This window comes from Montipora capricornis, chromosome 10, assembly GCF_036669925.1.
Source record: "Montipora capricornis isolate CH-2021 chromosome 10, ASM3666992v2, whole genome shotgun sequence".
Taxonomy (NCBI): domain Eukaryota; kingdom Metazoa; phylum Cnidaria; class Anthozoa; order Scleractinia; family Acroporidae; genus Montipora; species Montipora capricornis.
The window spans coordinates 58,699,163-58,716,372 of NC_090892.1; the positions used below are offsets into that span (position 1 = coordinate 58,699,163).

Consider the following 17,210-nt stretch of genomic DNA (forward strand, 5'->3'; position numbering starts at 1 on the left):
ACAATAGCAAGGGTTTGGTTCCGGGTACGGACCTCTTGCAAGATAGAATGTTCTGTAGAAAGAAATTTCCGGCCCATATCCTCAGACAGATATATTTGTCGGACTATTTGAGCCAAAAGGAAAAGTTACCGCTACATAGTTGTAACATTACTATTTGGACAGAGGCTTGATTGTACATTATCATTCATTTGTCTGAAAAGGGTTTCTCGAATATGTGTATCTGGCGCGCAATTAAAATATCTACGATTCATTTTGCCCTGAACTCTTGATACGTTAATTATTCGAAATTATTGCATGGGTATCCCGGCTTTTAAGACAATTATCTTATTGTGGCCAATGTTTTAGCCCGAGGCCTTTGTTTGGTCGACTTAAAAATAACTCGGACCCCATTTAACTTTCTCATTTTTGGGAACGTTACAAAATAGTGCTATACTTGATTAAGGGCGGTGCCGACTAATTAAAGATATTTTTGCCCCGGTGTGTGATTTTGCAGGAAATGTAGATCTTAACAAATGTTATTGAAATCCAAAAAGAAAATTGGGGGTAACCACGCATTTTTCAAAGATAATTCATGAATAATATTTGTAAAAAGCTTTAAAATACAAAGCAATGTGTGGCGTTTTTTCTCAAATTGAAGCTTAATTACCTCTGAAAAATGCATGGTTACCCCCAATTTTCTTTTTGGATACTAATAGTACTTACTTAGATCTACTTTCTCAGGATAGTTTTAAACCGCGCAAAAACATCCCTGTACTAGTAAGCATCATCGATAAGAAACCCGAGTATCTCGAGATGCGCAGAACTTATGCGCAATAACAATAGTAGGCACCGTCCTTAAATTTATTTGAGATTATCGTAGACAGCCCAGTGGTTTCACACTTGCTTGTTCAGACCACTCGTTGAATTTTATCCTGGTTGTCCCTGCCGGTTGAACATCTTGGCTACCCTTGTAGTAGTCAGTTGGGATCATTCATTCTTCGCAGTTGTTTTGTTCTGTTCTGTCTTTTCGTTGATTATTGTGTTTCATTAGCTTTCATAAGCCACCTATGGTGAGCGATCAATTAAATATCATTCCGTTTTGTTCGATCCACTGACACACTCAAGTGACAAAGGTTGCTTAGTTACATTGTATTTAAGCTCATACGTCGCAGAGGCGTTCGAAAAGGATCTTTTGAGTGTTTTTCTTTCAGTGGTCAAAGAATTCTTTTTACCGGTCTTAAAACCGAGTTCGTTCGTTAGTCAGTTACATGTAGTTAGTTAGTTAGTTCGTTAGTTGGGGCTAGTTAGGGGCTATTATACGTAAATAAAAGATATCGCGCTTACTTATGATTCAGAATCTCTCCAAGGTCACAATATTTCAATCCTGTCACATGAGTCATAGCATTCGGCGCTTATTTAAACCACCTCGAGAAGTACACTGATGCTAGTATCCTCAAAAGCGACTGTCCAACGCACTTCAATAGTCCGATTCAGGTTCTTTTTCTTCTCTTGTTGGAATTGGGTCGGGGGTTGATTTTCGGCCTATTTCTTCTTTGTATACTAAATCCGCCTATCTGTACCTTTCTTTTGCTTGTCTTTATGGTCATCGTGTTGAGTCTCTCGAGAATTTGTTCTTTTTCTGTCCTTTGGCTTCTAGGGTCGTTTACTGGGTCCAGTCTCTCATGTTTGCGTCTCTCCTGTTTGTCCTCCTCTTCTTTTCCGTCATGTTTTGTTTGGTTTTTCAGATGATGAGATTCGCGCTGTCCCAAGGCTTTTTCAAAAAATCTCATCACCGTCTGTAAGTTCATCATTTGAATCTCTCGCAATGACTTTCGCTTCCATAGTGTTCAGCCTTCGTTTGTTCATGTTGTTGAGTCTGTTAAGTCTCGTGTCAGCTTTTACTTGCTCTTTTATTTTCGTCGCTTTCGTTCCGATCGTCGTCGCCGTTTCTTTATTCGTCAGTGGGCTGCTCGTGGTGTTCATGCTTCGTTGGTGGATAACAAGTTTACTGTTCTCCTTTAGCTCTGTCTTTTGTCTCCGGTTGTTTTCAACTGTTTGTTTTGTCTCGTTTGGTTTTTTCTTGTCATTCTTATTGTTTCTTGTCCTTGTTATTTTTGTTCGTCGGGGTGGGGTTCGATTCCCCAACGAAGGTGGCGTGTTGGTGCACCCCCGTGTAAGGCGGTCGCAGCGTTGTAGTTGGGATTAGTTTGCATGATTGGTTGGAATTCCATTCACCCTTCGGGGCGTCTTCCAGTCGCCTTAAACATTAAAACGTACCTGACGCTATTGATTTCACATTCGAGTAAGTGTCTCTGCCATTTTAGCTCTTGCGGGCTAGGCAGCTGTTTGTGAGTTCCCCTGGTGTTTACACTTGTGGTTCTCGCTCTTCTACTTTCGGTGCTATCCTCTACTAGCTTCGTGGGGCTAGATAGCTTTCTTAACGCCTGTGGTTCTTCCAAGATCTGCCCATTGATGACTGCGACCATCCAGTGTCCGAGATGACTGGTGGCCATTTTTCCATTGGACGTTTATAGTATCGTTGGTTCTTCGAAATTCCTTTCCCGCTTGCTTGAGAGCGTCGAAAGGGACCAGTTGTCCTCTGTGCAGTTTTTGAGGAATGGAGCCCTCCGCCTCAAGTTTAAGGAAGTCTTTTTTTTGTCAGTCTGTCATTGACCGTGGCATTCGCTTTGGAGACCACCAGCTCCAGTACCGACACCTCGTCCTGTCTGGTGTATCTCCGGGATTGTCCGTTCGAGATCCAAGAACGATGCCGTCCGTTCGTTCTCCTCCTCCTTTCATTCTGTTCAGAGGAGTAAGCACCATAGGTTTCCCGGCCCGATGGCAACCGCCTCGTCAAGATCTCCATATCCAAGGATGTTCCCGGTGATGTCCGTCGAGCTAGCTTTGACTGCCGTGTCTGGTATCGTGGTACGCCCCCCTGCTGTGCCATCTGTAGGAAGACCCTTCACCGGAGTCGCGGTTGCCCGCTCAGTGGACGATGTCGGCGCTGTGGCTAGTCCGATCACATGGCCCGGGAATATAGGAATGCCTGGGCGGCCTGCACCTCAATCGTCTTCCGGAGTGCTTTCGGTGTCTTCTCGTCAAGAGGAGCAGACTGGGGTCTCGGCCCCCAATGCCAGTCCCCCTGGAAGTGAAGCAGTGGAGGATCCAGGGGAAAGCCCTCATGCCGTCTACGGTGCAATGGATGAGGATCCTTCCTCTCCTTTCAGTCGTGAGCCTGGTACTATGGCTATCCCTGTTGATTACACCTCGGAAGGGCAGTCTGGTCCAGGTTCGGATGATGAGTGTCCGGGCTCTCGCCGGCGGCGCAAACCTACGTGTATGCGAACGACTCCTCACTAGTCGGTTCTCCATGCCTTCGCCATTCTCTTCGTCTTCAGATGGGAGTCTTGTCGTTTTACACATGGATTTCGAGGCTTGTGAGCATAATACGCTCAGTTCATTCCTCACCTATAAAGATTTTTGGAAAGGTTTTTGTCAGGTAGGAGGTGGTTCGTGCTTTGCACTACTCCGACCAGCTTGACTCTCCTATCCCGTGGTTCATGACCTTCTGACCTTCCTCCCCGAGTAAACGTTTTGTGTATTTTGTGTCTGTTCTGTGTTTGTTTGTCTTAATATTTGTGGAGGCGAGGCTCGATACCCCGGCGAAGTTGCCGTGCTGGTTGCACCCTCCGTCCGGACGTACCCACCCCCTCGCACGGTGTAGGATTAGATATTATGTTCCAGAGCCATTGCAACTACCCTACGGTGGGCTGTCTGTTTGCCTCAGATATAAAGAAAGAACTTACCTGACTTGGGGCAACCTACCACGTCCTTGCACTCCCCTACTGTTCAGGTACGCCCGTCGGGCGGGGGGCGCTTCCGGGGGGCCAGGTTAGATTACTGGGCGATTTTGGCGTACTGGTGCACACATCCTCAAAATTTGTTCGTCTACGTTTCTTTCGCTACCCTTTTCCTTTGTTTCAAGAGAGACTGTCGAACGCACTTGAAAGATCTGAGAGCATTACACGCAGTGAAGAATATCTCTGGCAGTTTGTAGTCGAACTTATCATAACACACAACTTCAACTGAGAACACGGTAAGAACATTTTCAGGCTCAAAGCGCAAATAAATTGAGAACCTTCAGCCTCAGCCCGTAAATTAGTATTAGACGTTATTGTGATAAAAAAAAATAATAATAAAATAAATAAAAATACTAAAAAAAACAGGTTGGGTGTGGTTGATATGATAGCATACATGGGACTATTATCACCTGCCTTAAGCAAATCATCAAATGCATGAATAAATAAATAAATAACATGCGTTAAATTTAACATTAAAACAAAAAGCCCGAATGAAAAGTTCACCTTACAAGACATAATTTAATTGATAGTCTTTAATTTAACTTATTGTACGTTTGCTTTTCTTTCATTTGTTTCATTTATTTTAGGGGAATTTCTTGAGTGCCCATGTCCTGCATACAGCTGGCGTCATAAGATAGATCATTATATTTACTTTGTTCTAAAAAATAAATGATTTGAAAAGATTTTTTTTTTTGCGGAGTTATTGCAAATTTTGTGTTATGCGTGACTACAATGTGTGTTATGAGATGTCAACCCTTGTCTTGTTGAATGAAGAGTTCAAAAAAAGCTTGATGGATCATTGCCAGCAATTAAAGCTTAAAATTAATTAATATAATGTACATATTTAATTAAATAGCTTATTTACCAATATGAAAGAAACCACTATAAAGGTTTAAGCCATAAAGAGGGAGTATCCTTCGATGGAAGTGGCCATGGAAACTTGCTCGATCAGTTGAAAAAGATTGTAGCGATGAAAACTGTTTTTTTCTGGTTCACGTGGGCGGTCTTAGCAGCTCTCAACCTCCTGTGGGAAGTTTCTACGGATAGCTCTTGCGGAAGTCTTTTTCATATGCAAACCGGTAGGTAAACGTCAACCGTAAAAGTCATTAAAAAAAAAAAATCAGAAATACTTTCTTAGTTTATAATATATAGCTGATGATTCATAAATGGCTTGTCTGAATTCGTAAAATACAAGAAAGTCAACAATAAAGTTGACCGTTAATTGCGAAAATACATTGCTCGAGCTTAGTTTTACGAAGCTCGTTTCATCCCGACCAAGGGACTCATCAGAGACCTTTCTGCTTAGCAAACTCGTTGGGCATCACGCCCAAAGTCCCGTTCGCTAACAAAATTATGACAGCAATCTCGCCTTATATCGCATAAGGAAAGAAACAAGAACGTCACCTCGAAAAATTAGCCGTTGTAAGCGGAGTTTATGCCAACATGGTTGTTGCCTACTCTCCTTTTTTCTCGGAAATGTTATTAACTAAGCGTTTTTGTGTGTAATTTCCGCCTTGACTTACGGAGAAAGAATGCGAAATTTGACGCAACGTTTTTCTTGATAATTTTCGCATGTTCAAAGCTGTTTAGACCTTCATCTTCTCACTGCCTCAGTCTGCCCTGCTCGCTCTTCCAGCTAACCTGCACTTATCGCTGATAACTTAAAAACACAAAGCTCGAACTGTCGCTTTACCTAAGGGCATCGCAGTCAGGTCACGGGAGAGAATCTCGCTGATGCCACTCGACTTTCTCTGGTGTCTATGAGTTAAGTAGATAAGTGCTAGGATCACTTCTCCATTTCATTTATAACCTGCACTTTAAAAATACAATCACGTTTTATTAAAACGCAGTTTTCATGACTTATTGTAATTGTTTTTTTCCAGTAACTGCCTCAACTGCGATTCCAATGCAGGAAACAAAAGGAACGGACGTTTCACGTGTCAACTGCCGCTAATAGCTCTGGCGAAGCTGAAGTCAATTTCGTTGGTCAGACGGATGTCCAACCAAGCTGGCGCAACCTTGTAACAAATGGGGATTAGAAGGTCTGCGGTATGAAGTGGGCAAATGGGGGCACAATGGAATTGAAGACAGGGGTTAAACATCTACCCCGTCTTTGCCTTTGGTACTTATCACTGGGTACTTGATGGCTCAAATCAGTTGTGCGATGATTTACATCCTGGCAATTCACCAAAAATGTAAGTGCAACCACGAGTGGACCCAACCCGTACGTCGAAGGGCCAATTAGAAATTATCTCACCCGTTATAAGCAGCGGTCACTGGATCATTAAATTGTCACTAGCCGTTATTGCATCATTTTTCTTACGAGTTTGTGAAGTTAAGCACACTTTTACTGAACTAACTTTATTTCAGCGAAACGAGGAGCTAATTCCAATCATCCCGCCTTTTCGTGTACGGACATACTAGACGCTGGCGATTCTGAAGGAGACGGGTATTACTGGATTGACCCAGAGAAGAGTGGAAACCCCTTAAAAGTCTCCTGCGACATGACCACCTATGGAGGTGAGATTAAGATACTCATTTAACGGCCCTTTGGAAGTCACAAAAATGAGAGATCATGAACCCATGACACAATTTGTCATATTGCATAATTATTTACACGAATCTGAAGGAATTTCCTAAAACTGACAATGCTAACACTTAACAATTTACTACTATTAATTATCTCTATTTATTACCTTGTTACTATTCATCACTACAAAAAATGCCCTAGTTGGGCATGAACTGTCTGTTTTTATTTTGTCTCTGACCTTGAACTGTTTGCTGTTGATTACCTCCAGGAGGCTGGTTACTTATCTCCAACATTGTGTCACAGACAACAAGTCCTCTATTTAAAGTGCCATCAAATAACTCCTATCGTGGCATCGCAAGCGGTCAGATGGTCCTCAGTAAAACAGCCATGGCTCAGTTACGGGCGATTTTGCCATTCACTCAACTGCGATTCCACTGCAGGAAGCAAAAAGGACGGACGTTCCACGTGTCAACTGCCGCTAATAGCTCTGGCGAGGCTGTAGTCAAGTATTTCGTTGGTCAGACGGATGTCCAACCAAGCGCCTGCCATTCGTTTGTCAGAATGGAAGACGACAACTCCAAGTTGGCGCAACTTTGTAACGAATGGGGAAAAGAGGGTAGGCTGTATAAAGTTGGCAAATGAGGGCACAATCGAATTGAAGACAGGTTATACGACTACCCCATCTTTACGTTTGGTACTTATCATTGGCTACTTAGGGATTCTCTTCGGTTATGTGATGATAAGCCATCTACCAGTTCCTTAACCACTGGTGACTTCTGGAAAATCTTTGTCCGTTGAAAGGCATATTCTTACTAATGGGAGCCTTAAAATTGTTTGAACCCAGGAGTCATATAATGTCTTAAGTAAGCGGCGACGTTCGATCGTCCGTGTATTCACAGGTTTCAGCTGAACCATGGCTCAGTTACGGGCGATTTTGCCATTCATTCAGGCAGCGTTTACACGAACGCGTTTGCATATCGACACGGTTTCATGACTTCGAAATGGCGTTAAAATCGATGCAGTTTGGAAGTGTTTACACGGAACCTTTTTCGCCAGAAAATCCAAGTCGTGATGGTATAAGCGAGCGCTGCACTACGTGGTAAATTCACCATTGTGCATTGAAAAATGCAAATTTCGCGCCAAAATAGTAACCGTATCGAAATCGACGCGGTTTCGCTGTTAAAAAGACAGAGGAAACCGCATCGTTTCAGTTAAAAAAGCTCCACTTTTGGCAGTGGTTTCAAATTGACACGGTTTCGGCAACAGTCTCGATCGGTGTCGTGTAAACAGAAGGTGTAACGGTATCGAAAACGATGCGGTTACAAATGAAACCGTGTTCGTGTAAACACTGCCTCAACTGCGATTCCAATGCAGGAAACAAAAGGAACGGACGTTTCACGTGTCAACTGCCGCTAATAGCTCTGGCGAAGCTGAAGTCAATTTCGTTGGTCAGACGGATGTCCAACCAAGCTGGCGCAACCTTGTAACAAATGGGGATTAGAAGGTCTGCGGTATGAAGTGGGCAAATGGGGGCACAATGGAATTGAAGACAGGGGTTAAACATCTACCCCGTCTTTGCCTTTGGTACTTATCACTGGGTACTTGATGGCTCAAATCAGTTGTGCGATGATTTACATCCTGGCAATTCTGGTCACCTTGCCTTGACCCCTGGTGATGACTTTTGGTAAATATTTGTCCGTTAAAACGCTTGTTCTTGATGGTCGGAGCATCTTGTCGGCATGCCATGTACAATTTGAGCCTTCATAATGTTGTTTGGATAGATGATGTTCGCAGTTCATTTAATTGTTCTTGTTGTTTTTCTTGCTTTGTTTTGTAAGTCTTTTACAGATACCTATTTTTTGTTTACACTTTAAGCAGACCGTCAGGTAGCAAAGGCTAATCTAGGTCGGTATGCTTTGGATAAGTAAGTTACAAGTCGTCGATTTATTTATTTGATTAGTTATTTACTTTATAACGTAAAAACGTTGTTTAATTCTTATAAAAGTGTATTCATGCTATACAAAGTAGTTGAATGTAGGAGTCCTAATCATTTAGAATATTTATGATTTTTTGTTTAATTTTCCTTTTAAATACATCTTTTGAGAGATTTCCTAAGAATAAAGGAGTTGTGTTCCATATTTTTGCTCCGATTCTAAAAAAAGGAATTTGCTTGGATGGACAGTCTCTAACACTTTATGTAGCGATCGTTTGACTCACACGATCTAGTGTTATGATTCATATAATAAGAAAATTTTAGTCATTTGGTAGGATATCGCCATTAAGAGAGAATTTCTAGGCCGCAGTGTACGTTGGGGATTGCGCCTAGGCAGCTGCAATTTTTCTGGCGAAGTTTCACTAAAAAGCGGACCATGTCCAAGCAAAGAATGTTTAGCTGAGTGTTTTCAAATAAAGGTGGCCAGCCATGCTTAACACATTCTTGTCTGGACAGAAACGATTCAATACATTAGCCTTTCACAAGTGTTTTACTATTCATCATCTACATTGCCACCTTCATCGCTACTCTTAAACAGCTGAACTGTTAATACTGTATTTTCTTAATACTTCCCCGAATAATGCCGTAGATCGGCGAAAGCTTGGATTCAAGTATTTCTAATTAAAGCAGCTCAAGGCCTAGCAGTTCATTCATTTATTTAAAATGCGCTGATAAAGAACAACATCAAACGTCTAATACTGATTGTATTAAATTGAAGAAGTTGATAAAACACACGAAACCCTCAACCTTGGTCACAAGGGTTTGAAAACTTTATTGTATATGCATTTCGCCCCTCTTCACCCCGGTGCAATGTTGACAAAACACTTTTGTCTAACAAAAGTCTGCATTTTACCATTTTCCAACATTGAAAGGGGGAATGGGGGTACGGACGCTTATTCTGTAGGCATTACGGTTATGATTTCATTTTTTTGCGCACTTTCCAACACAATTTGTCCATGGTTGCAGCATAGTTAAGAAAATATGGTAACCCATCGATGCGAGAAATTTTGGTTTTTTAGCCATGGCGTCATCAATCGTCCGTCCGTCCGTCCGTACGTACGTACGTACGTCCGTGCTCCCCTCCATGTATGCCAATGTGACCAGTATCAAGTAACCATATTTCGGGCTCAAGTTTAGACAACGATAAAAGCAAGGTGACACACGCTAACACCAACCCGGTGCCACACCGGATAATTTTTTTGCCAGCCGCGCGCCAATTTCCTGCGCAAAATCTTAAAGGAAAACATTGGAAACAACGGGTGTAAAGCAAAATTTACGAAATAAAATTGAAACGTTCATAGAAATCTGTAAAAGGAAAAAAGAAAAGGCGTCATGCTGCGAGCTGACAGCCTAGTATATTTGTATTTGTTATTATTAATCATGCGACGCGTGACACCGGAAGCTGGCGGTAAGCGGTGTGTAAACGAAGGGAAAACTCGTGAAGAAAAAGAAAATTGCAGTCATTCGGCTTGGCTCAGACGATCTGACAAAACATTGGCAAAGGATTGGAGGGATTCCGTCGGGATCATAGATTTGTTTGCGGCACAGTAATGAAATCCATCGAGACAATAAACCATGTTCGTGTTCTTCATACCTATCCCTGAACGGTTTTACCAGGTCTTCGAAAAGGTTGGAAAAAAATTACCAGATTACAGACCTGGTACAAACTGTTGTAAATGCAAACTTGATGCCGACAAAAGGTTTATGGATCACGTTAAATACATTCCACGGAAAAGAAAGGACTCTGACAAACAGAAGGTAGAATACTTTTTAACTCTGACATTTCACGGATTAAAACAAAAACAAATAAATCATATAAGTAACGAAGAAAATGTCACTTATTGGATGCGTAGGGCCCACGAAAAGAGGAACAGTGTCATGAAAATACTGACCAACAAAGAGGCAAGTCTAGTTGTGTATATATTTCTTTCTAACTTTTGATATCCAGTCGATATTATTTGCTTACATTACATTCACATGTTTAATCAAAAGTAAATCATAAGAACGATTAAATCGCTTTAATTTTTCAAGGCTCTTGCAAACTTAATTCCCTTACATATTTCATTTTTTCCGAATCAATTTAGCCAGTAATAATTATGTTAGTGGCCAGATTAAATCAAACCAAGCCATGTTAGATATCCAGAAAGGAAAAGAGAAAAAAGAGAAGGAAAACAGGTATTTTGCCCTCTTGTTTATTTACTACCAACTACTTCTAGCAAAAATCAGAGTGTAAAACTGGAACTGTTTTTTATGGACTGTATAGCGGCAGCCAGAGGCGCCCTTGTATGCTTTCAGTCCCATATCGTGAGCTGCGCCCTTCGTAATTCAGTCCTCAAGGCTGCAAGTAAAGGGTGATTAGCACTGCCAATTCTTCTTCTTCTTCTTCTTACTATTATTATTATTATTATTATTATTATCATCATCATTATTTTAGGGCCTTCAATTGAAGAATTAACTGAAAGATTTCAGATGGCAGTCGGTAGTCATTATAATAAAAACAGTGGTTTGCCCTTGTAGGAAGCGACTACCATGAGGAAGTTTACAGAGCTTCAAGTACCTGAATTGTTTTATGCTGTCTTTAAAACAATACTTCGGGAAGACTCCAGACTGTCACAAGACAGAAGATACCTCCAAAAACAAAGAACAGTTCCCCTCCTTCACGTAATAGCATCTGTCAGGTGTGCATAAACATGAAGTCATTTCTTAGTCCTCTTGCTGCGCAATACCAACAACTGAGGACAAACGATATACAGAAGTAAATGAAATAGTTCAGGTGTTGTATGAATAATAATATATTATTTATTTCCTTCTTTGAGCCCTAATCATACCTTTAGTGAGCCTAAATTAAGAGACATACAACAATAACAATAACAATAACAATAACAATAACAATAACAATAACAATAACAATAACAATAACAATAACATATTAAAGGGGCACTGTCATGAGCTGCGCATGCTCGAGTTTGTTTTCTCTCCAGCCCACGGAAAATTCTAGTCGCCATCATGGATTCACGCGTGAGTCACGTACGGCCTTTTCAGTGGACACCATTTTGAATTTGTCGATTCAACTTGAAAAAAGTTAACCTAACACTTTTCAAGTTTTCAAGTTTCTCGTGACAGTTTCCCTTTAACAACAACAACATCAAAAGAATAATAATAATAATCTTGAAAATAATAGTAATAATTCCTTTGTTTTCTATACAATCTGCTGCCTTGTGCAGCTCCGTAGGTATTTAATCTTAATCACTTTTGGGAATGAGAAGGTTACACAAATTTAAGAATTGTGGAGCATAATACAGAGAACAGTGCATATGCACATTTCAGTATCTTGAAATCCAGAAATCTGGTAATAGTTTAGCATGTTCACTGTGATGCTACATTGCATCCTATTTTATCCCTGAAGGCAGTTCCACATGACCATCGGGTTTGTTGCTCGAGATGGAAAACTGTCTGTCCTGACGGTCTCTTACATTTCCCTCATGGTGCCATAGTTGCTAGGTCTGAAATATCAGGAAGAGAAGCTAAGCACTTCTGGCAAAAATTAAACAAGAACTGTCATTACAACACAACTTATGTTCTCTTACATTTGTAACATTTCTGTGACTAAAGACCAGTTATTTTGCATGTACAGTGTAGTGTACAGAACGAATTTCAAAAGAAGATAAATTAGCATTACGTAAAACTTACAAAAGGAAGAATGGTGAAGTTCTTGTGTTGAACAAATAGGAGAACATCTCTGGAAATAACAGGAACTTCAACTTGAAAAAACAATACAACTACACAGAAGCATTACACTTAAAATAAAACACGATAGTTCGAAAGAAAGTTTCATTACTTAAAATGAAAAAAGAGGAGAACATTCAGTATTTACGTTTTATTATATGGCTCTGTCTCACGAGGACTGGGAACTACAAAATTCACGAATTTGATTGGCTAAAATCGATATTGACCGCGGTCTAGATTTTTCCATCCAGACCGGCATCTAGACCGTTAAAAGATGCAAATTAAAATGCAAAAATATTGAGTATTTTCTTCTACGAATATTTATTTATGGAAGTGCCAAACAGCATGATGACAAAAGAGAGGATGACGAGCAAACTTTGACAGAATTAAGTTCAGCTCATCGCCACTCATCGCCGTTCGCAAGCAAAATGTCGGTTACTACAAACCAGTTACATTAAACGAATTAAATTGTTCTTGTTTGCCATATAATAAACATCTTATTAACCGAGCTTAGTCAGTCTGTATGGGAGAATCTTGTCCTCGGTCGTGTGTAGACATCACTGCGTTCGGTCTGTACCCACGACCTCGGTCAAGATTCTCCCATACAGACCTCCTGCTCGGTTAATAAGAGCTAAGCAAAATATTCTAATTTATAAAATATGCTTATACACTCAACTCAAGAATTGTATTTAAGCTTGAAGGATGATATGAATGATGTAATATTTACACAGCTTCTCAATCAAACCAGGAGACAAACACGGCATTTAACCTTTCTTTACGAGTAACTTACAATGATTTTCAATGCTGTGTCTTCTCATGCATGAATGCCTTAGTATTATATAGACCATGCTAAATCGAATACATCGTACGATCAGCTGTTATTGCTTTTGTTTCAAGTACTGTTTGACATGTGGCTACTGTATGTCTCAATAAAAAAAATATGTACGGACTTACTCGCGTGTGTGGTCGTTTTCAACTCCTGTGAGGCGACTTGAGTGTCACAACTTCAGCCCACTGTAGCCCATTGTAGGCATGGTAAAGGTAAATATAGACCAATTTCAATCTTGTCTGTCTTTAGCAAAAGAGTATTCGAAAAGGCTATGTACAAACGAATAAATTCTTACAGAAACACAACGTATTCTATCCTACTATACACATTTTCGATTCAGAGAAAATCATTCTACTGCTCATTCTCTTATCATTATTGCTGAATCAATACGTGACTCTATTGATCAGAGAAAATTTGGTTGTTGTATTTTTCTTGATTTGAGAAAGGTATTTGACACTGTAAACCACTCAATATTCTATGTAAAACTGTTGGTTTTATATCTAGAGTTAGATACCTTGTTAATTCTGACGTTCTTGTTATGCTTTACTACTCATTCATTAACCTACCCTTTTTGATTTATGGAGTCCATGTTTGGGGAGTCACCTATCCATCTTATCTAAAACCACATCATTCCACTTCATTCCACATAATTTTATTTCATAGATATATCTTGTTGGACGATTAAGCGACTGAGTGTGTATGTTGTGGTTTAATTTTGTTTTTGGTTTAAAAAGTTCATTTTTTTCAAAAAATAAAGTTATTACTTACTTACTTACTTATATACAGAAGCTTCATTGAACTCTTCGTCGTACATGCGTTCTAACTGGATATTCAATCTTTCTTGATCTGTACGGGTAAAGTTCACGTGAACACGATCTCCTGCAGGTTCCGCGGTGGGGCCATAGACGGTCCATCCTAGGGGTGTTTTCACTGCCATGCGTTCACCATGTTTCCCTTCTCTCTTGTCTAACTTCTTATCACTGATGTTTGGACCAGGATCAGGGTGGTTGCGTTCTTGTCCCCAGTCTTCGGTACTTTGACATCGAAAAGGTGGGATCATCTCCTCAAGTGTTCGTTGGTGGCTTCGTGCCGTCGTGTAAATGTTAGACTGTCTGTAGTCAAAACATTGGTAAGCTGAAACTTGGCATCCCCGTCAAGTGACCCTACGTCCAACCTAACTTCGTGATCGAATCTTTCCTCTTTAAGGTTAGCAGTCGACTGTTATGCCGGAGTCAGTTCTCCACAACGTTCTCTCCTGAAGAGTTTATCAGATAGTGGTGATCTTTCCCACATCCAGACATCCTGCAGGTGAAACCTCTGCTACACTGCCCAGCGATATGTTCGTCGTCAAGGTATATTCTTCAGAGCTTATGCTGTCGAACAGTTCTGAGGCGTTCACTCAACGGGGCGCCTCTGAAGGCCCGGCATCTCCATACACCATGTGGTCCAGAACAGTGGGCGCATTTCTGTGACGCTCTAGGTAATGTTTTCATACTTTGTCGGGTTCGATCACTTGCAGTGGCAAGCGACGTAACTGTAGGCTGGTGTTCTGACTTTCTGGTGTCCTTAACTATATTCTCTCTTGTCTCTTTCGCTGGCGAAGGATGACCTCAGCTTTTGTCCTTACCTGTTGTTGATACGTCCCGCTACTCTCCGGACAAACTCGACAAAATCTGCATACTCAGCTCGGCCTTCGTGCACGATAAGATCTCCCGCTCTGTCTACCAACTTTTTCTTCAGACCTTCCTCCGATAACTGTCTCATTTGCATGACTAATACAACCTCATTGTCCAGGCAACTCGCGTAGTTACCGCCCTACTTGCTAGGACCCTCCTGGTGTCTTCCAATTTCCTCACAAATTCCATGCGGGATGGGGCGTCTGCTTTCCTCGCTTGAATTACCTTTAACCTTTTCATATGGGCTTCTATAATCATATGAGGCTGGCCAAAGTTCTCCTGGAGGGTTCTGCATACTTCCGTGTACTTTTGCCCCACCGGTAAGTTAACGCATTGTTTAATTGCCTGAGCTATGGTCGTCCAAGCATCAAATTGCTTCGACTGGAGGCTACTCTGACCTTCGAGTGGCTGGAGCGGGTGGTTCACCATCTCAACTGATGTGGCCTGTTGAGGGGCTATCACTGGAGAAAACTCCGGAGCGGCAACATTCACGTCTATAGTTTGCGAACTCTGAGATTGCACAGGGGTTCTCGATGTAGACTCACTTCTTACTGGTGACAAGCCCTTTAGGGTGTACAGAGCATCTGAAGCAGTAGCGTAAATATAGGTCGTTAACAGGATTAGGAAAGGAACCTTATTCAAGTGTCTAGTCGTACTAGCGCTGGAGCAGTATTTGGGGACACTGTAAACTGAAATTGACAATCAACACAAATCAAGTCAAATGTTGGTTTTTTAGGAGAGGGGAAACCGGAGTACCCGGAGAAAACCTCTCTTTGCAGAGTAGAGAACTAACATACTCAACCCACATATGACGCGGAGTCGAGGAATCGAACCCGCGCCACATTGGTGGGAGGCGAGTGCTCTGACCACTGCGATGAAGAAATGAACAACGGAATGAATGATTATTTGAAGAAGTACTATGCACAGAATCCTATTCATGATGAGACCTTAGCACCTCCTGCCGCAAGCGATGCCTTTCGCACCTTGAACCAAAAGGTAATGACAAATCGTCATCAACGAAACAACGTCTTGCCCAGTCCCAGTCAGCAGTAACAACAGGTCAGAAGTGTGTTAAATTAGAACCAGTTATCACCCTTTCTTCAACACCCCATGTAGTTTCAATGGTAGGCATCAAAGCGAGCACTGAGAAATTTAGTCCAATAGTATCGTCCCACGCTTCAAGATGGGACGTAAGTTTCATTTTCTCCGCTGTTAACGACCTACATTTACGCTACCGCTTCAGATGCTCTGTACACCCTCGCTGCCTTGTCGCCAGTAAGAAGTGAGTCTACACCGAGAACCCCTGCTCAACCTCAGAAGTCGCAAACTATAGGCTTAAATGTAGCCGCTGGGGAGTTTTCTCCAGTGATAGCCCTGCAACAGGCCACAGCAGTTCAGATGGTGAACCACCCGTTCCAGCCACTTGAAGGTCAGAGTAGCCTCCAGTCGCAGCATTTGATGCTTGGACGACCATAGCGCAGGCAATAAGCCAGTTTCGTATTCTCACGGTTAGACTGGATCTAGCATAAAATGCAGGCTAATACGGGGAAAATAATTTGCATGTGAAAATATTTCCCTGCATTAGTTTCCATTTCAGGGTCGATCCAATCCAACCGTTAGAACACGAAACTGGCCTATCAAACAAATTCGGTCGTTACTGAAAGTGGAGTTGATGAAGTTTAACGGAGACCCCCTCGAATATACGGATTTCAAAACGAACTTCAGGGACAACATCGAGAGTCAAGTGTCTGACAACTCAGCTGCAGGGACAACATCGAGAGTCAAGTGGCTGACAAATTAGCTGCTCGCTCAGTCTATACCGGGAAAGCAAAGGAAGCAATATTTTATTTGTCAATTCGTTTTGGATCATAGTCATGCACAATACGGTAACTTATCTTTTTCAGCGAATCATTCGCTTTCATCGTTCATGCTTAATTGCTTTACTTACCGAGACGATCAGACGATATTACATATCATTTGAAGTTTTTTCAAGCAAAGCCCTTTTCGGAAGAGCCCAGGATAAGGAAAGGAACGTTATTTAAGTGGGGACGCTATAAGCTGAAATAAACAATTAACACAAAGTCAAATGTTGGTTTTCGAGGAGAGGGGAAACCGGAGTACCCGGAGAAATATTATCACGGATATTATCACGATATCATGATATTGTCAAAATGTCAAGAAGGTTATCAAAATATGAAGTCTTTGGTAGGGTCAAGTGATATGTACTGAGTTTGATATTTTGATATATCATGATATTATCAAAATATCAAGGAAGGCTATCAAAATCTCAAGTCTTGCTAGGGCCAAGTCATATGTATTGAGAATTGATATTTTGATATATCATGATATTATCAAAATGTCATGATATTAACAAAATATCAAGAAAGCTATCAAAATCTCATGTCTTTGCTAGGGTCAAGTGTCTCAAGGATTAAAGAACGAGATATATCAAAATAGCAAGATAATATCAAAATAGCGAAATATCAAATCATTTGTGATATTCTAATATTCTGCAATCCCGCACCTTAGTGGACGAAGGTCTAACGCTCGAAACGTCAGCTTTTAGAATCTCTGTACGGTGGCCAATTTACATTATCAACTCTGTTGATAAAAC

The 17,210-nt window shown here is 41.2% G+C and overlaps 1 pseudogene; it reads left to right on the forward strand.

The window, feature by feature from the left end:
- The first annotated feature begins 5,920 nt into the window (after window positions 1-5,920).
- Window positions 5,921-7,170, forward strand: LOC138021083 (uncharacterized; annotated as a pseudogene).
- The last annotated feature ends 10,040 nt before the right edge of the window (window positions 7,171-17,210 follow it).